Consider the following 24,609-nt stretch of genomic DNA (forward strand, 5'->3'; position numbering starts at 1 on the left):
GCCACTTCCAAACTCATGCCTTTTGAAGAATGTGGACATTCATTGACGAGGGAATCTGAAGTTTTTTCATGAGATAAGGACCCTATGAGAGCCTTTTAAAATGTGTAGACCCTCTTTAAAAGTGTTCTATGTCACATTAGAGGATGATCTTTGGGTAAATGCCTAATCAGGTCACCGTGTCTCCTGTCGAATATATTACCGGCGAAATTAAACCAATCTGCAGTTTGCGAGGCACCCCCTGACAACACTTGCAGCACCCTGGGGAGCCATCTGAATCTCTGTGAGGGAGCCACTCGCCCTGATGGGTTTGCCTTGTGCTTTAATTTGATTTCCCAACATGGTCTTGCCCTAGTTTTTTTTTTTTTTTCAGCTTCTTGGGAAATGACAGGGACCTGACATGATCTTTAAAGCACAACTTGTGGTTCCAGGAGTGGCTCCTGCCCCTCCTCAGTAACCACCTCTAACAGAGAGCTCGACTCTTGAACCAAACAGTTCCTACGAGAAGAAACCCGGGATCCAGTTGTTCTCCCGCTGAATAGTAGTTAATAATGGAATTTGGGCAAGTTGTACACTGTGTTTGCCAGTGACTATGGAGGCGGGGCAGCGAATGTCCAAGACTCTTCCACCGAAAATAAACCTGCATGAGGGAAGAGAGAGAAGGAGAGAGAGAAAAAGGAGAGAGGAGGGAGGGAGGGAGGAGGAAGGGAAAGAGCCTTTTCAGCGGGGACAGAAGGGAAAGAGTCTCCGTTTCAATGGAATAAAAACTGCGCAATTTCTTTAAGGGCTGCCTGCTCGGATCGCGGCGGACGGCTCCGCTCTCGGAAATGGATATCAGTTGTGTTTCTTTTTTTTTCTTTTGGATGATCAAGGGAATCCGTGCCCAATGCAAACCCCCGCCGCCAGCCCTTTGGAGGCTACAGGAGCTGGCGATCTTATTATTATTATTATTTTTTTAACCAGATGGTCTTCAGAGGAGGAAACGAGCTGTGCAATCATTTAGCAAGGCGATATGACTGTGCAGAGATGCAAGCTCACTGATGAGTCCCCCCCCCCCGACCCTCCCCAACCTCCGTCATGCCTTGCCCATGGGCGAACACCATTCCACATTTTCCTCAACCTGGGCTGCGAGCGATCTGCGTGTACAGTGCTCCCCGTGTCGACGTCTGCACCTCAAAACGCCTCACGGATGGTTGAATGGGGCTTCATGTTTTTTTTTTTTGGGAGAGGGCTTTTTTAGGGGGCTGCGTCATCCGTGGCTGGGGACGGAGATGGACCGCTTTGCAGATTTTCCACTATTACACGAGAGTCTGCACGGCACCTCCCCAGCACATTTATTTGTATTTTTTGGGGGGGACTGCACATAAAAGGTAAGCGTTACGCACAGTTATGACTCCGCAAAGGGGGGGGGGGGGTATACATGCATGCTGACATGTGAGGCTGTTACAGCCCCGTGTTACCTAATTGTAACAGGGGAACCAATCAGACTCCATTGAAAACAACCTGAACTACAGGATCCTCATCCTGAGAACAAGCTTTAAAAGGACACGATCAACATGACGGGCCCCCCCAAAAAGATACGATATATTAATACGATGATCACAGACTGAAGTCAAGGTTTTAGCAGAGCAGGGGGGAAAAACCCGCATCTTTGTAAAAAATAGAGGGTTGCATATTCGTGATAGTTAAGGAGACGATGCGATCGTGTGCGTTCACAGCGAAATGAGCGACACAAGTCTAACTTTACATGAATTGGGGCCGATAAGTTTCCATACTGCAGCAGTCTCGGGTTCCTGTGCCCATGACAGCTGTTTTTGTCTCTTTTCCCGACATTCATATTGAAACTGAAGTTGGTGATGTCATGTTTTTTAGTTTTTTTTTTTTACCGTAAGGAAAGGGATCGTTTACGGGAAGGTAGAGTTGGTGATGTCGCAATCGCCCCCGTGTTGATCTCGATTACACGTTTAAAAAATGCACGAAAAATGCGATGGATCGTGCCCGTGGGCGTGATACACAACGCGTGGCCGTGCTATTTGTGCGGGTTTCGGGGGTCGACTGGCGGCCCGGTGAATGAAATGCGGGCTCATTGGTTTCTGGGGAAGGAGTGTCGCATTTTCTTTCTGAAATGTCATGTGGTGAAGTTGTGGCGGGTTCGCTACTATTTCCAGGAAGAGCGTTTGAATTCTCTTCCCCTTCGTTTTTTTCCCTCCTGTCTCCACCCCTCTCCTGGCGGGTCCCGCTGCGCTTCGGCCATTTTGCCACTGGGCGGCGACTCAGGACAATGAATCACTCAAACTACGGCGGAAGTTAGGCGTTATTTCAAGTCATTCTATCTTGTCAAACGCAGCGATAGCGCTTACCCCCCACCATCCAGTGGACCCACAATGCACCTGTCATGCTCAACACCTGTCTGTCATACGTGTGTGTCTTAATTCTACATCCTACGTTGCTTAAATAATTATAAAGAGGGTGAGCAGTGTGCCGGCACTACAAAATGTCACCATTGTGTAAGCTTAGATATCAGTAGGAATAACATATCTCCTTCATTTTACTTTGTCGTTCATGAATTTATGTCCCACAATGCAGTGCGATTTGAGGAGCTACTGACAGCTGCAACAAATTTAAACGATTGTGGCCAGTAGCGGGAAGGCTCCAAGGAGGACCACGCAAAGCAGATAATAGCTGGGTTTATGCATTCATTTATATATGTAATTTAGTTCATTTCAAAAGTTTAAGGCTAAACAGTATTTTTCCAAGGCCCCAGACTGAAGTCCTCCGGCAGGCGGGTAGCGTAAAAGCCGTAATGTTAGGGAAACATGGTAACGTGCTTATATTTATTTTCTAAGCTAACTAGCTTAATTGCAAAAACTGTAAATATCGTGGGGCAGCTAACATTTTACTGTGCCAACGCTTATAATTCGGGTCTTTTGGACATACTTGAAAGTCTGGTCAAACCATTTCAAGGTGCTATGTTGAACAAATGTATCTGGAAAGTTCCAAGCTGGAACATAGCAACATGCGGTCTGTGATACAGGTTAAGGTACATTTTGTTGTAGGCTACTTCAGTGACCGTAGCATTATAATTCAAGAAAATGGCTTCTGCGCCAATCTGAGACTGAAACAACTGTGCAATATTAGCAACACTGCCAGTTCCACATAATACACAGGAACACCACTGTGACCTGTAGCCAACACAGTATGGATAGTATGAACATCAACACCTCCCTCACGGTCCCTCTTCTCATGAAAATACCACTTCACTATTCGTTTATCTGATAATAGAGCCCATAGTGTTGCTTAAGGACCCCTAAGCAACAATCAATTTGAGGCCACAATTTGGTGGCCTCAAATACCATCTGTCGCTTGCCTGCTTGCTTTTTTATAATATCTCCTTTTCTGTATAATTAAGAAATACTTGAGGTGGCATTAATACTTAAAGTATTGAGGCTTTGACCTAGATTATCATGATGAAAGGATAACAGGTCAACATTTAGGCAGTGCATCATGTAGTCATACAGTGAATAAAGTTATATTAACTGCAAATGTTGCTGACATGCAAGTGTGCATATTCTCCCCTAGATGGCGACACATTCGCAGTCCAGTCTCGGTTTAGTCTTCAGGGAACAGCTGCAAACTCCTTACAGTGCAGTTGTGGAAAGGCAGGCCACATTTTTGTGAATTTGATCAGAAAATAAAAAACACCATATCAATCGCAGTTGTAGTTCAGCCATGCAGATGTACTTTACAGACAGTGATACTGATGACTGTTTTGATATTGTGTTAGTATTGTTCTTAGTTACTGCCTCATTTTGTAAATCTATGATCAAAAACATGAATATTTATCTTTCCCATTCACAGAGAAGGACTGAGGGACATGGCCAAGCCCTGCTGTGCTGTGTTTGAGGAACCTCCAGGGCCTGATGTGAAATGGCTTGAGTGAAATGGCTTGCGGGCTGTGTGACCTATTGCATTAATGGGCAAACGTTACATCACCAGCACCACAAGATGGACTGTACATCGAGGAAGATGGAAAGCACTGATGTCTTCATTAGTGATGGTAAGATGGACAAAGCAGCTATATAGTTTAATTTAAGAGCTTGGCTCATACATAACTTTCAACTAATACTTATTGTCATCATCGATTACTTTCCAGACTTATTGTTTAATCTGCAAAATATAAAGAAATGTTGAAAAGTGCTCACAAGTTCCCACAGTCCAAACACTCCTTTCCCACCAAATTACCTCTGGTTCTTGAACCAGATCCATTTAAGATTTTTGAAACCATCCAACATTTCCACCACCAGTTTTGAGCTGAACCATTGTAACAAGGATGCATTTTCAAGGGCCAGGGTTAGGGCAACCTGTTGAATATGACCAGCCCACTTCAGTTTACAATTCAGGTTAATGGAAACTGGCTATTACAACAGTAAACAGCAGTCGTAACCCAGAGACTATTTATTCACAATCATAAATGATGAAGAAAAGCAGCAGATGTGTACATTGAAAAAGCTGGAACAAGCAAAAGTTATATATTTTTGCTTAAAAATGACCAAATTGATTGACTATTATAACACTTGGAAGTTAATTTCTTATTCTGTATAAAACCTACTACTGTATTTTTGATCTCAGTCATCCAGGTCATGGTAAATCTAGGTGCTGTATCGTAGGCAACTGGACTGTATTATTTCTAATTACTGTTGTTGTCTTTAGAAGAGTTCCAGTTTGAATTAGTATCTAATTCATAGCATTTACTCACAAATAAAGTAAATGTTCTAAATGAATTTGCAATACATTCTATAAAAAAGTCAACAATAAACCCCCAAATTTTCCCACAACTCACTGTTAATAACGTCAGACAAATTGGACTGATCCATATCACTCTGTTTTCCCTGCAGGGGAGCCATCTATATTTTCCTGCATTCACACACCTGCCCAGGTAAGACTTTTGACCTCTTATCCAGACTTTGACCTGCCTGAAATGACACATGGGATGAAAATACTTCCCTGTTTTGTCATGTCGGGATGTCTGTCATTCCTGTTTCGTTTGGCTGAGATTCTTTCAGAACAATGAAATGTTTGACTAGCTCATATGTATTGAAATAGCCATCAAATGGGTACAATGTGTTCATATGGAACATCTGATACTGTGTAATTGGACACACAATTTAGACATATTCTGCTGGGAGACCCTGCAGATGTGGCATCAGATCTGTGTAGAACTTCCTCTTCTTCACGATTTCCATCACAGCTGTCCCTAATGTTTCAGAAACAAATACAAACTTAGGGATTTTTTTCTCCATTTTTCCTGAAAGTACACTTACCCACTGAAATCATAACTGTTAGAAACAAAATTCCAACCATTTTGCGCTCAATTAGACCGTTTTGTCCATTCCATTTGTAATATGGACCTGTTGTTTTGACGGTTTGTTTGGGGTACAGGGAATGCCTCTCTGACACAGTATGCACCTTATATGGAGACTTTGTGACTGACTCGTTCAGGTTACGAGGCCTGATGAAAAAGGTTTGCTGCATTTACTCAGTCACATATTATTGATAGACAGTATATTTTAAAGTTTGTACTGGCCTGCTGCTTGCTTGCTCGAACATTATATCACATGAACCAGTTTGATTTGTTATATTTCTGTATTTGTGAATTGATGTGTGTGCTTTTTTGGAGCCTCTTCTTTTAGCATTGTTCCCCTCTTTGACATTTTTCTAAACAGATATTTTTTCCGCTTAGTTTAAAAATAGAATAAAATCTGATGACAATAGCCTGGTTTTACAAATGATCTCTGCTTTGGACATAGGAGCCCAAAAAAATTAAATGCTCAAACAAAATTGCCAGGCCAGTAGGCGGCAATAAAGTCCATGTTAACCATGCACCAGAGATGATCTGTCTGAGTATATGTGATGAGCTTTGTAATGAAAAAAAAAAAAGATAAATTCACAACCATAAACACTGCTAAGTCAAACTGTGAACACAAATTGAGGTGATAACATAATTTACCAACCCCTGTTTTGTCCACACACAGATAATTGAAAATCTCCAATTTAGTGAACTAAAATGCTGTTTGCATTTGATCTATAGGCCAAAGCGCAGAGGAAAATGTTCGGTTTGTAAAATATCTGTGTGCATGTGGACAAGGCCTTCAATGTTTTACACGTAGCTCTTTTTCTCTTTCCCTTCAGCAGTTGCCTGTGTCACTCCAGCTAATAAATTGATTGGGCCTTGGGCCAGACAAGCACACACATGCAGTTCAGTTGAGCAGTATACATTTAACACCTTTACTTAGGTGTATACACACCTAACCAAATACCAGCTCTATTTCATTTGCACACACACAACCCTCACTTGAATTTCATCTCAAACACCTCAACACCCGTCTCACCTAGTGTTTTGATCTCCATCAGAGGGACAAAGACACGCTCACACAGTCCATAACACCAGCATTTCCCAAGACCCAGCCGAGTCTCGCACACCTGGGGTTTTCCATCACTTAGCCTGCTCAGCTTTATTACATACATTTACAGCTGGTCATGAATCAGATCCATTATACACATGAATGTACATGTGCACAAAAATTCCCTTAAGACCACATACACACATGTTACTGAGCAGAAAGTAGGAGGGAGAGATGAGAGGTTCTAGAACAAAATAAAGATGGTCCTTTGAATGTATAAGAATTATTTTTCTCATTTCACTTACTTGCATCTAAAGCTAATCTCTAAAAACTTTTTTTCCAGTACTATTATTATAGATCAAGTAGTCCTAATTACTGACGGTTGGTACATTATATATATATATATATATATATATATATATATATATATATATATATATATATATATATATATATATATATATATAATATTCCATCTTTTAGGTGTAGTGTATTGCAAAAATCAGTGTTTTTTGGGCAAGACGCAAGACTTACCCATCATTGGTTCCTTTGTAAATTATGTAGTGGAGGTCATACCTTATCTGTTACACTGACTGACACGTAGGCTGACTGAACAACGAAGAGTACATTTTCTGGTAAACATGTAACTGTAAGCACTGGCATCTATTATAATGACAGCCTGTCAATCAGCATCTTTCTGTACACATGTGAACACTCTCACCCTTAAGACATGGTGCCTCATATCATTTTTCCCTTTTGGTTCGAGTCTCATAGTGGTACCCATCTGCTGTCATCACAGCTTCTAGCGTTTTTATGCATCACATCGATAAATGCACAACATGGCTGGTACTGTTATCCTGGTACTGATTTTGCTCATTACATACTTGAAATGTTGTAGGGTTCACAAGCTGTTTGTGTGTCATTCCCTCTAGTGTTGGTAAGATTCCAGAGAGTTGACTTTCATACTAATAATAAATCTAAGGTAATGATGATGTCAGCATGTTTGACTTAAAGAGCTTGGCAGCACCCTTAACACCAGGGTTTTGATGTTGCCTCATTGTAAGTGAAATAATTCCATATGCTGCACCTGGGACCAGTTTTGTCAGACGTTTTATTTGGACAGGGATCAAGTTTAAGACATTGTAGATGAGTGGCATATGTTCAGCTGCACAGTTTTGCAGTGCAGATCAGTAGGAGTCCATAGACTCCAGTAAGGGTACTGTACTGCAGATGTTGATACTGTAAGGGGATGAACCCTCAAATTAAATTTGAAATGCAGGAATGGCATTGATGAGGAATAAATGCTTCTTATTATTTTGATGTATTACATTTGCTGAAGTTAATTGTGCAATATGAATCTGTGTGAAGCAATTTTGTGAATGTATTAATCACTTTTTATAGCAACTATGTCAACAAATTGTAATGTAACTTCTAAAATGAAATCATCACCGTCTCTCATGTTTGCATATAGCAGAATGTGGACAAATTATCAGAGAAAATCCAGTAGATGTGGAGTCTGTGGTCCTGAGTGTCATGCCTGCGTCTCCTCCGCTTCTTTAAAGCACTAATGGTTGGCAATATTAGCTAACATGGGCCTGGAAAGTCCACAAACAGTTGTCAAAGTACAGTAGTTTGCAAGGCAAACACCCAATTTACTGGCCAGATCAGTCCCAGGAGTCTTGATTAATTAGCAAACATTATTCACTCAAAAGAGTATTTTGATACATTAACTAGTAATTAGTCTGCATTAGCAAGCAATGTGACATTAGCTAACACTAGCCAGCTAAAACCACAATATATTTCACATGATTACTTTGCAGTAATGCTCACCATCTGTATGAAAGTTAGAGGTATAATGGGGGACAGTTGAGCCATCGGCGGGGGTAGTAACAGAGTCACAACTAATGCTAATCGATGCCTCTGTGTAATGGTATGCTGGCACCACTGGACAGGGGTGTGATGTTTTGATGGTGTTCACAGTCTAGCAACAAAACAGATCCTTCACTGGATATCTCTCATAATAAAAGACCCACCAAAGCACTGTTACAAAACCACAGTAATGTGGTAGCAGGAAGAGTCTTTCGTAACTTATAAGATGAAAGACATGTTGATAGATGGAAAAGTCACTGTCACTCTACCTGTCCTACCAACTGTTAGTATTATGTTGTCAATGGTCCAAATAAAATATAGAAACATTAGAGATAGTTACATTATTCTAAATATCGTTGTAATGTATTTCCAACCTCATTTCAACATTTATACTTGTCACTCGACATGTAACAACAGGATGCTACCTGAAGTTTACTTAAAGGAGAATTATCTGTTAAAAAATGTTCTGACAGCATCCTTTTCTCTGTTGCTTCCACTGGGTGTGTGGCACATGTAGATGGCACATGGACTGAAGCATTTAGAAGAAAGAAAAGAACAAGGAGGAGGATGCAGACAAAGCAGATGGGAAAACAGATGCCATGTCCAAATGTCCTGTCCCACGCCTTGCACTCAACACTATCACCTGCTTGTATGATAGAGCGTGTAATGCAAACTGGACAGTGGGCGACATCACAAGTTATTTGGGTTATTGGCATTTTCAAGGCCAGTAAAATCTGACTCATAACATTTACCATTAAAGGGGAAAACCCTTATTAATGAAACCAGTGGCCATTAAAGGGATAGTTTTTTTGAAGTGGGGTCATATAAAGTACATATCTATAGTCGATCTGTTCCCGACCGTAATCACCGATTAGCACAGCCTCAGTTTGGAGAAGTAGAGAGCTGCTCCAGCCCGGACGCTCAGCTTTGGGGGGTCCAGAGAACAAGCAAAATTTAACCACCTAAAACAAGTCAGACCTGCCTTTCTTTTGGCACTACATTTTTGTCAACCGTAGAACCTCTGTATCCCTTCGCAGTTGCGCTAATGCGTAGGGATACGGATGTTCGACGGTCTGTTAAGTTTAGTTTTTATCAAAAGTAAACCTCTCATCCATCAGCTGGGCCTCGCACTGTATTTCGCTGCTCGCAGATCACCAGTTGCCCAGTTGCACTAATGTGTAGGGATACGGAGGTTCTACGGTTGACAAAAATGTAGTGCCAAAAGAAAGGGCGATCTGACGGCGATGTAAAGCGGTGTGAATTTTCCCTATACAACGCACACTTGAACTGTTATAGACTTTTTGAGGTGAGCCTTGTTTTAGGTGGTTTATTTCGCTTTTTCTCTGGACCCCGTGAGTACGGTAGCGAACAGATCGACTATAGATATGTACTTTATATGACCCCACTTCAAAAAAACTATCCCTTTAATGGCCACTGGTTTCATTAATAAGGGTTTTCCCCTTTAATGGTAAATGTTATGAGTCAGATTTTACTGGCCTTGAAAATGCCAATACCCCAAATAACTTGTGATGTCGCCCACTGTCCAGTTTGCATTACACGCTCTATCATACAAGCAGGTGATAGTGTTGAGTGCAAGGCGTGGGACAGGACATTTGGACATGGCATCTGTTTTCCCATCTGCTTTGTCTGCATCCTCCTCCTTGTTCTTTTCTTTCTTCTAAATGCTTCAGTCCATGTGCCATCTACATGTGCCACACACCCAGTGGAAGCAACAGAGAAAAGGATGCTGTCAGAACATTTTTTAACAGATAATTCTTCTCATTTATTTATTCTGGGCTGACTTTAATCTGTCACAGCAGTGATTAAGATGTTGTGAATAGATGCGTGGCTCTGCCTCAAACATTGAGAATGAAGGGCCTGGGATAAAAAGAAGGAACAATGCTTTTGGTTTAAATGAGAACAGATTTGAAGGGAGGATGTAGAGAGCGAGACTGAGAGAGAGGTGGCGAGAGCTGACTCAGGATGCCTCGGGGGGAGGACGGCAGGAAGCAGTGGGTGAGGAGGAGGACAGGAAAGAGAGGTAGGGGGAGAGACTCCTCTTCACCCTCCTCCTCTTCTGTCATCATCAGTGGTGTCATCAAGGGAGGAGTGGTGTAGGGAAGGAAGGAGGAGAGGTGGAGCTGACATCATCCACCTCCTGGAGGTCTATGAGGGCGTATTACCACATTCTCCCTGTTAAAGATTTTAACAGTCACATTTAGGCCATCAAAGGGATTTTAGTGCATTTAAACAACAGCTGGTAGTGAAAAGAGATCATGTTCAAGAAATGCCGAGTCCAAGTAAAGAACAACTGGCTGTGAACAGAGAGGCAGGGATGAAAGATAGGTTAGAGGAAGGGAATGGTGTGATGAAACAAAGAGGTGTGCAGAAAGAGAGCTCCTCTGCCTTTCTGGTTATGTAACTTTCCTGCAAAAGAGGGCATTGGGTTTGTGTGTGCGTGCTAGATCTCATGTAAGCTCTCTTTGGAGGGTGTGTGTGTGTGTGTGTGTGCCGTAGGGGTGACAGAGTTTGCAAAGAAGAAGATGCCCAACATGCCTCCTGTCCTTTGCTGTGCTTGCTGTTTGGCCTGCTTTACCCAGCTGTCACTAGCCTCTGTTGATATGATCTATACTTGTATGTGTTTGTAAGTAAAGTGTGTGTGTGTGTATGTCTGTTTTGATAGTGCAACTAAGTATAAACTCTGGCCTCGCTTACTATATAGTGTTTCTGTGCTGATGTGAGCATCTGTGAGTGTCTTAAGGCCCCACAGTGGTTTTGAAGGTAGTTAGGGGAGGTTAGATGGTGCAAGATTAGTGCAAAGGGGTGTGTGTGTGTGTGTGTGTGTGTGTGTGTGCGCATGCGGTATTTTTATACATACTAAAATGAGTCAACAAGTAGACAGGGATGTAACCTTTTATGTGAAATAACTGTCTTCTCCAGACAGCCCAGAGCAAATGCCCAGAGCTGCGATTATTAGTAGGACAAAATTAATACACTTCAACTGGAGCTTTGCTGATTTTCAACCTGCAAAAAACTTTCAAACTACAGTAGGCAGTACTAAAGTTCAGCCAAGTTTAGCTGCAACAGATTCTGAACTGTAGTGGCGACTATGTTGTTCCTGTTTAGTGAAAATGAAGGCTGGAAAAACTCTTATCACGCTGTGATCAAGTCTGAACCACGATCTTGTTCAATGTCTCTTTCTCTTCTTAAATGTTTTCAAACACATATTTTTGTACTGTTCAGCTACAATACAGTATTGTTTCTTACCAGCTGCTTCCCTTACTGTTTGAAAATGGACTCCAAGCCAAAACCAAGCACTGCACCACTCGCAGTATGCCACCCATCAGCATGAGTGGTTAATGTTCTGGCGCAGTGCAGTGTATTGTGGATGTTGTAAGGTTTTGCCGTTTAAAGCAAAAGTGAATATCACAGCCCTTTTCATGTTTTTACAAATACTCCTTTAAGTAATACTGTTGCAAACATGAGTCATATACAATGCCAGATTGTCCTTGTGCTGGAGTCGTAGATTTTCTTCGCACAATTATAGATTGTTCCTTGTCTGTACACTGGGAAGTAGTGTTCCACAAAGCCTGAAGTCGCATACTGTATGGACCCTGATGTCAGGCCAACAGTCCCTCATGTGGCGCTTTGGGCAGTGTATGACTGAACATCACCTGACTGTTGTGTGTTTCTGTATGAATGGGTCCACAAGTGAGAGACCAAGAAAAAAAATTACTTCTATATTGCTAGCTCCTGTATAAAGTTTATATTCTGACCATGTGAGGAATAGAGCGCTAGTTTGTGTTAATCAACATGCCAGATAAAAACAAGACAAATACAAAAATATGTATCAGGATTCTAGTTGTTTAAATGATTAAGAATGTTTATTATTATGTCATGTTTATATTTGCTTCTCTTATCTCAAGCCTCTGACAGTCTATGTCATAATCAAAAGAAGTAAAGTGTAGACTTGTGAAAGTCGATGCTGATTGCAGAGGCTGAATGTTGACCCTCACAGGAAATGACCATGGCAATTTACACATGATGAACACATACAAGATGCATCTATCATCACTGCAACTCAAAGATTTCAACAAGAAACAACATGTTTTCAGACCCACTCTGTGCTGGATAATCTAGTGGAGTATTTCATAAATTCACACCCACAGTGTGATCATCTTTTTTTTTTTGTTGTTGTTGTTCCAAACCATAACTGGATTAGTTGTATTGTCTTGAGGACAAACTAGTGCTCCCACAAGCTTTTACAGAGATTTGCCTTAGTGCTGCAACGCCTTCATGTTGTGTTGTGGGAAGAAAATCTAGGTGCAGTAGTTGTTGCTCTGAGCTGTGGAGAAGAGGGCACAAGACTTGAACATAAAAAAATGAAGCAGCTGTAAAGCTTACACAGGCTTTGGTAGATAGTGGATGTGCATCTCCCGAACCAAATCCCTTTCTTGAACAAATCCACTGCCAACCCCCCTTCAAAGTGGAATAAAAAAAAATAAAAAAAAACACCACTGGAGCTATAAGCTGTCTTGTGTTGTGCTCCCTCACCCTCAGACCCTCCCTTCCCACTACCGCTCCCCATCTTCCTACCCCAGCTCCTGTTCTGGCTTTCTGACTCTCAGGTTTCTCCCCACCCCCTAGCCCTGTACACCCCCATGGCCCCCCTTTGACCCCCTGTTACCCCCCATCCACCCCCTCACCCTCCCTCTCCCCAGGGCAAGCCAGCAGCTCCCAGCCCTTTGTGCCTTCCTTCCCCTCCCTCCTCCTCCACCTCTGCCTCCCCCTGCCTTTGTGTGTGAGAGGCCAGCAAAGGGAGAAAGGAGAGGGAGGCTGTAGAGGAGGAGAGATGAGCTGGAAGAGAGGGATCTTATAGATCAGATGTGAAACTAGACCTTGAAGCCTTTTTATTTTGACATGCTCGTACTTGACTTTACATATCGAGTGATGGCGTTGAATTTATCTTGTCAAATTGTTGTCAATGTCCTTCTGTTGCTGTTGCATGTAGTTTTGTTTTATTTTTTGCTTTTTCTTACCACCTCCAGTAAATTTGATTTAAATGACTTTGATTGCCTTTACTGTGATGTATACTGTACCATGAATCATTCAATATCATTTTAAAAAGCAGCACCTATAGAATATGGTACGTAAAGTTGAGTTGTCCATACACATCATTTTCAGATCTTTTCAATTAGAAGTGTTTGCTTGTAGGATATACATTTTTATTGAACTTTTGAGTCATCGTAGCCCAGATGTCTATACAAGTTGACATATTAATCATGTTATAAACAAACCCAAAAAAGACTAATCTTTTGACCAAACTTTGTGTCCATTTTTGGATTAGCATAGCTGGCCACTAATCCAACCTGACAACCCTGCATATAATTCCCATTAATCCAAATTTATGTGATGGTATGAAAGATTAGCGATGCCCATATGTTAAAGCTCTGCATTTTTTTATAAAGGCAAATGAACAGTTCCAATGCTACGACAGACCAGGCCAAAGATGAAGCAAAAAAATTTAACATCGTTTTAATTTTTTGTTTAATCTTAATAGATTTTAAGCACCCTATGATTGTAAAACTTCCAGGGTCACAGAAATACTCAAACATTAGACACCAATTAAAGGAATATTATATATTTTCATCAGTGTGTTTTGATATTAGCTCATAATAGGTATCTGCTGAGAGAGACCAAAGTTCTTCTTAACCATGGAATAGCTTTTCATAGTTAATATGACTTGTTTTGACATGCATGTGGAGCTCCTGTGTAAACTACATAGTACTCTTCAGCAGTAATGTTAAACACATAGTTACACTGTACATACAAAATCATAAACACAGGATGTCAGTGGAAGAATACAACATACTTTAAGGAGCTTGAGGGTATTTTTGAAGCTGACAGCATAAATGATGAACACACATTTTCCACATTTGCAGATGGTGTGTACATAGCACTGACATGTCATGTTTAACTTTAAACACATGCATTCACGTGGTATTCTACAAATATACAGCGCGTGCAGGGACTGGTGGACTCCCATTGTGCCCTCTGTTAAGGGACTACACACACAGAGAGCTAATTGGCTTAAACAAACTTATGGATGAACTATTGCTAAAGGAATATATTCTACCATATAAGTACAATGTTTTTATGTATGTACAGTATGTCCAAGTAGGATTCAATAGGGGGCGATATATAGCAGTACAGACGGATAAAGTATTCAGTGAATGCAGAAACTGTAGTGGTACACTATACTGATGACTGAGGTTTTACCTGTACACTGTTCTGTCTGTGTCCTCGTGAAGAAAACACGTGCTGAATTTCAGAATTTTGAAAGTGTTAATCACATAGTGGGAAATATATTTGACAGCAGTGTGTAGGCAGAATGTGTCATAACAAATATGAGCAATAGCCAAATACATGATGACATTAGGATGACATCATATAATCTTAAAATTGTGTTTATTTTTATGCCTGTGCCTACCTATGACTGTTGATGTGATCTTTGACATTTCTGTAGACTTGCTTGAAAAACCCAAGATCTTGTGACCTAGAAGTCTCCAAGAAGAAGCCTGCGTGAAAAACAAACTGTTCCGAGAGCTGTATCTCAAGCCATGCATCAGCCATCCAAACATATTCAGAACTGATGAACACAACTACACAATTTGGCACAGGTCAGTGAGTTCAGACAGTGTAAATGGGCCAATATGTGGCTAAGAGGGTTTTCAGGTTTGTGTTCAAAAAAGGTGGCCAGGCATCATTTACCTGTTGACCTACCTACATGGCTCACAGAGCAGCCAGCAGATAAACAATACACACAGAAATATACAGAAACAGTGACATCTGAGTACATGTGAGGGGGGCTGTGTGGGTTAGGGTGTAACAGAGCGAGAAATATATAGAAGCTGGTGTGTGAATATACAGATGGATGTGTTAATAAGCTTGTCTCACCATGTGTACATACATTTTGCATTTACTCTCCGAAGACCCAGAGCATGCCACACATGCATTTTTAAAACCCTCAAAAAGAAAGCTGGGTCAGGCTGGGTGCATTTGCATGCGTATATGCATGCTTATCTGTGAGCATTTGTGTGTAAATCAGTGTATGTATGTGTGAAATCCACTTGCAGGGAGTGCATGCTCAGTAGGAGAGTATATTCCTGGAAAGCCAGCTGCCACTCCTGTTATCACAGCTAACTCGATTAGAGGAGCTTCTGCCGCCTAGCCCTCTGCTCGGAGAGCTACAAAATCCATGCACATACACATCCACATAGACTGGAGGACCCTTACTCTACATTTAATTGAATCAGCCCAAATAAAGTACACAGTGCCTCCGACTAATGCATCATTGTAACTGTTGCACTTGTGCCAATAAAGCTCCGCGAGTCACATGTATTGTGTATATATTATCCTGATAGCATAAAAGCTCAACACAGCAATTTTTAGGCGGTTAAGTAAAACAAACTTAGCATGGCTAGCCAATCTGACAATACAAATATGTATTTGTTCTTCACAGTTCAGATACATGAACCCAGGGCTTTAAATAATAATATTTGTGTTTAAAATCAAATACGACACAATAATATTGACCAAATACCTTCATGGGAGTTTCACTGAGAGCAATCCTCTCGTTTTTACAGGAACACCCTGGTCACATTCACACAGGTACACACATTCACACCTGGAAGCTACTCTGTACAACCACAAGCTGATCTGCAGGCCACTGAACAGCTCCACTGGAGCAGTTAGGCTTAAGGGCCCTGCTCATGAGCAATTCTGTGATGTAGTGAGTGAGGGACAACGCTGCCTTTCACTTTCCTCACCCAGATTTATCCTGCTTGTTCTCTAACCTTTAGACCACCATTGCCGCTACCACTGCCCCCAATACGGTAACAATAAAATTGATATACTGCCCAATCCTACATGAAACTATAAAAGGAATATGACTAGTCTTCAGCAATGTTTGGTGTGTTGCTCTTTGAATTCGTAACACCCAATGTAACCCTCACGATGTCATGCTAATATGTACAAACCGTTTACAGAAAACAGCAGTTTGCTACTGTTGTACCAATTAACCGCAGCAATGCAGAAATGTCAGTTAGGCAACCAGCCTTCCAAGTGAGGTGCTGACCTCTCCCAGTGATCATGCTAATCATTGATTACTTAGATAAACACAGGTTACCATAAGAGCCCATTATTGTCCCCCCCAAAACCTTCCTATGGACAGCGGTTATAATTAGGCCCCAGGGTAATTGGCTGACTAATTGTTGTTTGTGGTATACATATCGTCAAACCCAAGGGGGAAGCTCTGCTATTACTTTTAATTACCTGCTGTTAAGTTTGACAAGTGACCCCAAGTGCTGTTTTATGGAGCTGATGGTAGTGTTTCGTCTTGTGGGAGGGGATACTGGATATCAACCTGCCGTGTGGACACTGCCACAATGGCCCAGATGGATTGCTTCTGTAGTTACACACATACACACTGTGGGGTGAACAGACACACGCTGGCTTTTTAGGCAGCAGACCCATTCATCATGTGTCTTTCTGTAAAGGAGCTGCTAGTCATTGTCTCTCCTCCTGCTTATTCTCCAGGAGCCGTTCTGTCTCATGCATCTCTCAACCTCTCTCACTACTACTTCTCTCTTTGTCTTTGTGCCCCCCTCCACCTCTCTCCTCTTGTCTTTATATCTTTGATACTCTCCCTCCCTCTCTCACACCCTTTATATATCTTGCCTCACTGAGAGAACAAAGAGGACATAGCTAGTTACCTTGTCTGTGTCTCTCTCCCCACATGGGTGTTTGAAATGTATGAAGTGCCATGTTAAGGTCTCATCCCAACAAGCTAGTTTCTCCAGTGAAACAGAAATCACTTGAACAGTTATTAGTACTGTGTAGGTTACAGATTACGAGCAGACATCTGCTATGTAGCCTGCTGTAGCCCTTCAGTTAACATCAGCTCCTGTAATGGCAGCTCAAGCACATTACGATAGGGATGTGCAGTAGTGAAGTATGAAGCAGATTATGTGCACTTACATACACAAAAGGTCTCCAACTAAGGATTATTGTCATTACATAATAATCTGCCAATTATTTAATACATTTATTGATTAATTGTTGGCTTTAAAATGTTGGAAAATGGTGAAAAATGTCCATCCCAGTGTCTCCTAGGCCGAGGTGATGTCTTTTATATGTCTTGTTTTGTCAGTGCATTACCCAGAGATACTCATTTTGATATGATATAGAAGGAAAATGCAGGACATTTCAGAGGTGGTACATACATCAATATGTTACAAATGTGTTGCTATGTGTTCAGTGACTTTTGTACTTTGTACAGAATTCTGCTTCACAGTCCAACGCATTCAAGACGATAGTGTAAAAACCTCTTGAACCTTAAGAGTGAATCTGAGGGAGTACTGTGTGTGTGCTTTTATTTGAAGAGGCAGACTGACAGATGGACAAGACTGTGGAGTAAGACCGTGTGTTTCTTCTCATGTGTCTGAAGGTACTGATCCAAGCATTTCCTGCGTTGACTGTGTTGGATGAAATCGTATTTCTGCTCCCGTGTGTTCTTCAGTGTGTAACACTTAGGCACATGTGATTGCACATTCACAGGTGTGGGGATGCAGCAGTTAGCTGTGTGAGTTAGTTCGCCTGCCATGTGAGTTTTGTTTATATCTCTGTAGCTTTCAGACAAATTGCTTTGGTTGGAACTCATCAAGGGATGGTCATCACTGTACAGTGTGTATAGTATGGAGAGTGTGCGTGCGTGCGTGTGTGTACACTACACAGGCCACATCCATGGCCAAGAGCAGGCTTGTGTTGCCATGGTGAAAATGAAATCCAAAATGCAGAGTTGCAAGGAAACCCCTGATTGGCTGAGGAGCCATGCATGGGATTGTGATGCATGCTGTCAACTGGCCAATGGGACGCAGGCTGAGCCAGGGCTGTTGCTAAGGGGAGTAGCTTGGAACACAGTCAGCTGGGTTTTCTCTCTCTCTCTCTCTCTCTTCTCTCTCTCTGCTTCTCCCAGTCATTTTCTGGCTCGCTCGTCCGCTCTCTCCTAATGCTCTCTCTGCCTTGCCCTCATTGACTCCTTCCCCCCCCCTTCTTCCCATCTCCCCATCGCTTCCCCCCCCTACATTTTTTTTTGCACTTCTACACGTGCGAAAGGGGAAAGAGCACATGTTGAAAAATTCACTGAATATTTCATGCAGCTTGTTGTGTGGGGCTGGGCTGTATCCAAAGAAGCCATGCACACAAAGTGATGGTTGTGTGTGTGCGTTTTCCTGCGTGCTTGAAAGTTTGCATGTTCACGTCTGTTTGTTTATTTTATTGTGTGTGCTTTCTTAGTATGTGCATTTAGTATGGGCTTTTGTTGCTTTTCTTTTGTTCATGCCCATTTGTTTGTACCCTTTTTATGTAAGGAGACTCTTATGTGTACTTACACTGTCTTGTACCTCTGAGTGTTTGTATTTTTCTGGTCTTTTATGTGTGTGAAGTGCTAGTATATATTTGTGTGTTTAATGTCTGTGGGCTCATGTCAGGGATCCCTCCAGGGACTTGGGGCTCTTTAGCAGAAATGTTTGAATGCAAGCCAGGGTGCGTTGGGTACGCGCCTGGCGTCACGTAGCGCTGAACCCCCTTCACTACCACCCCTTCTCCACCCGTAGTACCCCATATCTAACTGCTGGGTTCATTACTATTCACTTCATAGCCTTTATTTGTACCCAAAAGTTATATTGTTCAGATGGTAAAATGGTAAAAGTTTATGACATTTGACTTAATCAATGAAAGTGAGTCTCCTGCTGTATAGTCTTCCACCTATTGAACATGAAGTCAAATCAAATGGCAGTAGGCTTTGTTTGCCCCTTTGCCATTGTGCTTGTTAATGACATACACTGTGCATAGAAGTAGGCTGAGGTATTGCATGTGCATCCACTCATGAGAATGTGGGTTAGCATCAGTCACATAGACTCATCATCAATTATTCATTTATGACACAGTTGCTGGATGAATTATCAACAGTCCGACTTTATTGGTGCAGCGTTTGATTTGCGCATGTTGTTCTCCAGGCAGTGTGAGATGAGTGTAATCTTGATTAAGCTATCTGAGGTACTGAGTCATCATATACACTGTGGTAGTCAATGATCAAACTTGGCCAAGAGGCAGCAGCAACACAAACAATGACCTTTTTGTCAGTTTTTGGAAAGGCAGGAATATTGTACGTCACCTCACAAGTGGGCAGAAGCAGAAACAAAGCATCCGCTCTGTCTACACATTTTTCTGTCTCTCCCCCTTCTCTTTCCTTCCTCCTCTCATTTCCTCCTTCCACACTTCCTGTTTCCTGGCTCTCATCCTCTCTTTGTTCAGCTTTCTCTCTCACGGGTACATATTTTTCTCCTTCCACTGTCATTTAGTTTTTTTTCTACTCTGTGTGTGTGCGTGTGCGTGTGTGTAATTGATCTATTGTGCCGACGGCTGCCAGGGGAATTACTGAAGTGAGGCTTCCTACTTATGAATCAAACTCTGCTAATAGAGCATGGCTGGATTTGAGATGACATAATAAACACACACACTCTCTCTCTCTCTCTCTCTCTCTCTCTCTCTCTCTCTCTCTCTCTCTCTCTCCTCACACACACACACACACACACACACAGACACACACACACACACACATACAGTGGCCGTCCCATAGCCTCCCATCATTCATTCATAATAATCCTCACAATCAGTTATTCAGAATGAGAGATGGAGGGAGAAGAGGGATGAGTGAAAAATTGGGAGGGAGAGGGTGCCGCTCACCCGCTTCATGTGAAAACAAAGCAATTACAGGCATTATTAGTCTTGTTAGCTGAGTGTGTGTGTGTGTGTGTGTGTGTGTGTGTGTGTGTGAGAGAGAGAGAGAGAGAGAGAGAGCATGCACTCGCAGAGATAAGATCAAAAGCAGGAGCCCCAGCTGGAGCTGAAGCTGGGCTCTTAGCTCTCCCACTGGTTTCATTTGGGTTATCACCATGCTCCTCTTATTGATAGTGTGTGTGTGTGTGCGCGTGTGTGTGTATGCATACACATGCAAACAGTATTCACATGACATTGATATAACAGTTTTAACTTGAAACGGACACACAGTTATCAACAGTAATATGGAATGAGAGCATTTCAGCAACGTGCACATGGTTTCCACCTCCGTAACAATGGAGAACATTATACACTTGTTCATGGACATACACACTCAAAAAGTTTCCTAGTGTGCACTTGTGCAGTCAGTGGGACTTGTTGGAAGAGAATAAAGCAGTCAGCCTCTGTGCAGTGGTTTAAAAATAGAAATGACACACACACACAAACACACATGGCTTGCAGCTCAGAAATAGAAGAAGCAAAAAGCATCTGAGTAGCCGAGCCCAGTCTCCCCCCCCCCCCTTTTTTTCGCTGTTTTTTTTCTTTTCCTCCTCTTTCGAATCTGTCCTTCTCTGGCTTTTTCCGTCTTTACCTTTGCTTCCTGTACAATCAGTCTGCGACACAAAAACAGAGACACCGCAGAGAAGAGAGAGCAAGACAGAGAGAGTGTTAAAATGAAAGTGAGCATGCGTGGGAATCAAATGTGCCAAGTTTGCATCACTGCAGGGCCACGTGCATATGTTTGGGTCACAGGCAGTGAGTGCATGTGTTTGATGTTCTTCAGTGGGTTGCTCTGTGCATTTAAGCAGCAAAGTCTGCATATATTGAAATGTCTGGTAGACAGCGACAGTGAGACTTTGGATGAAGGAATTTCAGTGATCTCTCTCTCTCTGTGCTTCACAGGCTGTGATTCAGATAAAGACAGAAAAAAAGAAAGATATTGAGTATGAGGGTAGAGCAGGTGTCATGGTGAATAACAGAACACACTGTTCCTGCCAATATTTATCTGTTTACACAGAAAAGTTCCCTTCACAACTGTGTACGCCTTTCCATCTCCTCTGGTTGTGTGTGTTTTTTCCATGCAGCACAGTGACAGTTTATTATCCCTCTGATCACTGCTGACTGCCCCTTCACAGAGATGGGTGGGGGTGTGGAGGAGTTATGAAAAAGTAGAAATTGATGTCAGAGACGACGAGAGAAAGACTGAGGGAGGAGAAAGATGAAAGCAAAGACGAGAGAGAGGAGTTGATTATGCAGTTTAAGATAATGCTCTCTTTGAAGAGTGAAGAGAGGGAGATAAGGAAAGAAGAAGGCAACAAAGACAAATTTTCTGTCTTTAGTCCTTCACCTGCACTCTATCTGTGTCTTCTTCCATTTTGCTCTTTAACTTGCTCTGTCTCTCGCTCTGTTATGAAGTTATTTTTAGTTCTTTCTTTCTGTCTGGCTGCCTGTGAAAATGCCTAGCTATATTTTACAATAAAGATGTGGATGACATTTCTTCTCTTTTTCACAAGTGAGTCTGAAGGGAGCAACTCTAAATTCAAGTGCAGGCAGATAAAACAAGATAGAACTATTCCCTCTGCCTCTGATGTGTAGCCGAGAATGCTATCATAACATGCTGAGCTGCACGTGAATGAGAGAACAAAGGAAGTAAGTACAACTGTGGAGGCGAAGTGTTTCTATGACATCGTAGTAGTTGAGAGGTAATCAAAGGGCAACAATTCACCTTTTTTACGCAGCAGTCTACATTTCATGAAACTGATGGAAAAAGAATTAACTCAACTGAAACTCAACAAACTTTGCGAAATGGCTGTAGAAAATTATGAATCATTTGAGCTTTCATGTAAATTTGGCTTTAAATGCAACACAGCAAGTTGTTTCTTTCCATGTGAAGAGTGTCACATTGTCAACTTTGAGAGTTTTGTTCCCCGAAGTATAGTTTTATCGTTAATTTAGAGCCGATAAAGTATTTGATTTTAAAGCTTTTATCCACCGATACTGATGATGTGCTGATATTAGTGACCTGGGCAAAATGTACAGTATCTGCTGATAAAGATCACATGAAGTAGTCATTGATTACTGAAGGCAGGGATTAGTCTTTACATCACCAGTATGTGACCTATGTCCAGTGGGCACATTTCACGCTCATATTAGACGCTGTGATGGAAAAATTCCTTTTCATTATGGGTTGATGAATTTTGAACTATTTTGTTGAATATGATTTCTTAAAAACATTCATCTAACTTGCTTCATGTGACTGATATCTTATGCAAATGCATGAACACCTAACCTCTGCCCTATATGATTGTAACAGAGTCACGAACCAGCCAAAACTCAGATAGAAAGTCGTCTTCTTGTCTTATGTTTTATGTCTTATAATTTTATGCTTTGCACAGAGTCCCAGGTCATGCGTCATGAAGTTTTAACTTTACGTCTTGTGTCGATGAGAAGCCTGTCTGATTGGGATAGTCGTATGTACGTGTGTGTAGCTTAATCACTGCTGGCACCGAGAGTGCTTGTCTCTTCCCCTGACCTTGTTGATATCTGTGTATAAAATTGTGAACACTCCTTTACTCGGGGCTCATTCACTCAGCTCATGAATTTGACTGTGTGGTGAGTCCATCTGCAGATGGTTGGATTAAACTTACCGAAAAGACAGATCTGACTTTACTCTTTTATTGACAGAAATTTCCACCACAATTCATTTATATAAGACAGCTGTCACAGGTTACCGTGGAACCATGATGTGTGTGTTGGCCAATTCAGATAAACTGTTAATATTCAGGCATATGTGCCCGGTGACACTTTGTTGGTCTGATTAAATCATGAGTCTGAGTTTGTCTGTGAGATTTTGTATGTATGGTCATGGTTTGGTACACCACTGTGTTTCATTAAATGTGTAGTATATGCCATACACGTATCTAGTCAGTCTATGTGTTTCTGTATATGTGAAAGAGAAACACAGACAATGTGAGTGTTTCTCGTCACAATGTGAATGACAGGAAGACAAAAACAAGCTTCTCATCAAAGTTTCCTTGGCTGTTTCTTGTAATCTGTCACACTGAAATACTGTGACAAATTGGAGGAGACAACGGACATGTAGGTTAGACCAAAAGTTATATCATATTTTCTTGTTTCAGTTCACACATAAATAGCGCTAAATTCTAGTTAAAGGAAGTGGGTGTTGTTGTTTTGAGTCACTTACAGCAGGGTTAAGATGTTTTAGAAATACAGTAGGAAGCTGCAGGTGTTTGTCAGCTTCTGCTTTGTACTACTCAGCATTTGAAGGACTTTCCATTAAGGTTGTGGGGGATTTCTGACGTAGAAATCCAGTGTATACATTTTGAGCTGATATATGCAAAATTTCTTTAAGTTGTTTATATCAGATGTTTTGTGTAAAATGTCATTGGCATTTCAGCATAAGGGTTTTTTGATTCTTCTCATTTTTTGTCTATCCCAATACTCTACTTTTTCAATCTCCATCTCTCTCTCTGTCACTGGGACATGACCTCTCGGCCAGTGACCTCATCAATAAGGGGCTCGTTTGGGGGAAGGGCAGGGTCAGGGGTGTGTATGTGCGTCTCTATGTTTGTGTGCGCATGACCCTGAAGGGGCCCCTTGCGTAGTTCAATTGAGAGAGGGGGGAGACAGGCAGGGAGGGGTCTTATGGGCCCCCCATTTTCCGCCATCTTAGGTTTCTGTCTATTGACTGCTGCGGCTACCCCAGATCTCATGTCCAATCGTGTGTGTGTGTATATGTGTGTGTGTATGTGTGTGCAGTGTCTGTATTTCCTGTCCATTCTCTTCATGGCAATCTCGCAGGTGGACAGGACAATCACTCATTCTCATCTCTCTTTCTCACTCTATATAAATCTCTGCCTGTTTGTGTGTGTCTACTATCCCTCCACCCCTCACTCTCTTTCAATTTCTTCATCCTCCCCCTTCTGTCCCTGCTTCTCTCCCCCCTTCCTGTCTCTGCTCGCCCATCCTTTTATTCCATCCCACTCTCCCTGCCTTCCTCCCTTCCTCCGGTCAGGTGAGAGAGAGGTGAGAGAGGAGGAGGAGGAGTATTAGCCTCGCTGTCTGGAGCCAGTGGTAACCTTATATCTCAACAGAGACAGACAGAGAGAGGAAGGGTTGGTAGTAACTTGAGCTTTAGTGATTGTACATTCAACACAGAGGTCATTTTTTAGACACTGGATATGAGCAATCACACACATACACACACATTTTGTTTCTCCTTCCTGTGCCTAAATATATGTATACATCAAACAAACTCTCATAGGAAAAGCATATTTTCTCCCTCCTATCGGTGATGTAATCCCAATGCAATGTCGCTGTGGCGATTGTCCTTTCTCATCCTCCGGAAACAGAGGCTCTGAAGTTAGTGGCTGATTGGCTTGTCCATGCAGCTGGAAAATGGAGTTTAGTCAGCTCTGTG

The 24,609-nt window shown here is 41.9% G+C and overlaps 1 protein-coding gene across 4 annotated transcripts in view; it reads left to right on the forward strand.

Moving 5' to 3' along the window:
* The first annotated feature begins 745 nt into the window (after positions 1-745).
* The window catches only part of kdm6ba (lysine (K)-specific demethylase 6B, a), a 98,368-nt gene continuing 74,504 nt past the window's right edge, over positions 746-24,609 (forward strand). Inside the window, exons 1-3 of one of the 4 annotated variants that reach the window (XM_037112508.1) lie at positions 746-1,367; positions 3,856-4,054; positions 4,893-4,933. The gene's annotated coding sequence lies outside the window, so the exon portion shown is untranslated. Of the gene's footprint in view, positions 1,368-2,628; positions 2,817-3,855; positions 4,055-4,892; positions 4,934-14,793; positions 14,948-24,609 lie in introns of those variants that run through there. The other 3 variants (XM_037112509.1, XM_037112506.1, XM_037112507.1) reach the window with 3 other exon arrangements.

This window comes from Acanthopagrus latus, chromosome 10, assembly GCF_904848185.1.
Source record: "Acanthopagrus latus isolate v.2019 chromosome 10, fAcaLat1.1, whole genome shotgun sequence".
Taxonomy (NCBI): domain Eukaryota; kingdom Metazoa; phylum Chordata; class Actinopteri; order Spariformes; family Sparidae; genus Acanthopagrus; species Acanthopagrus latus.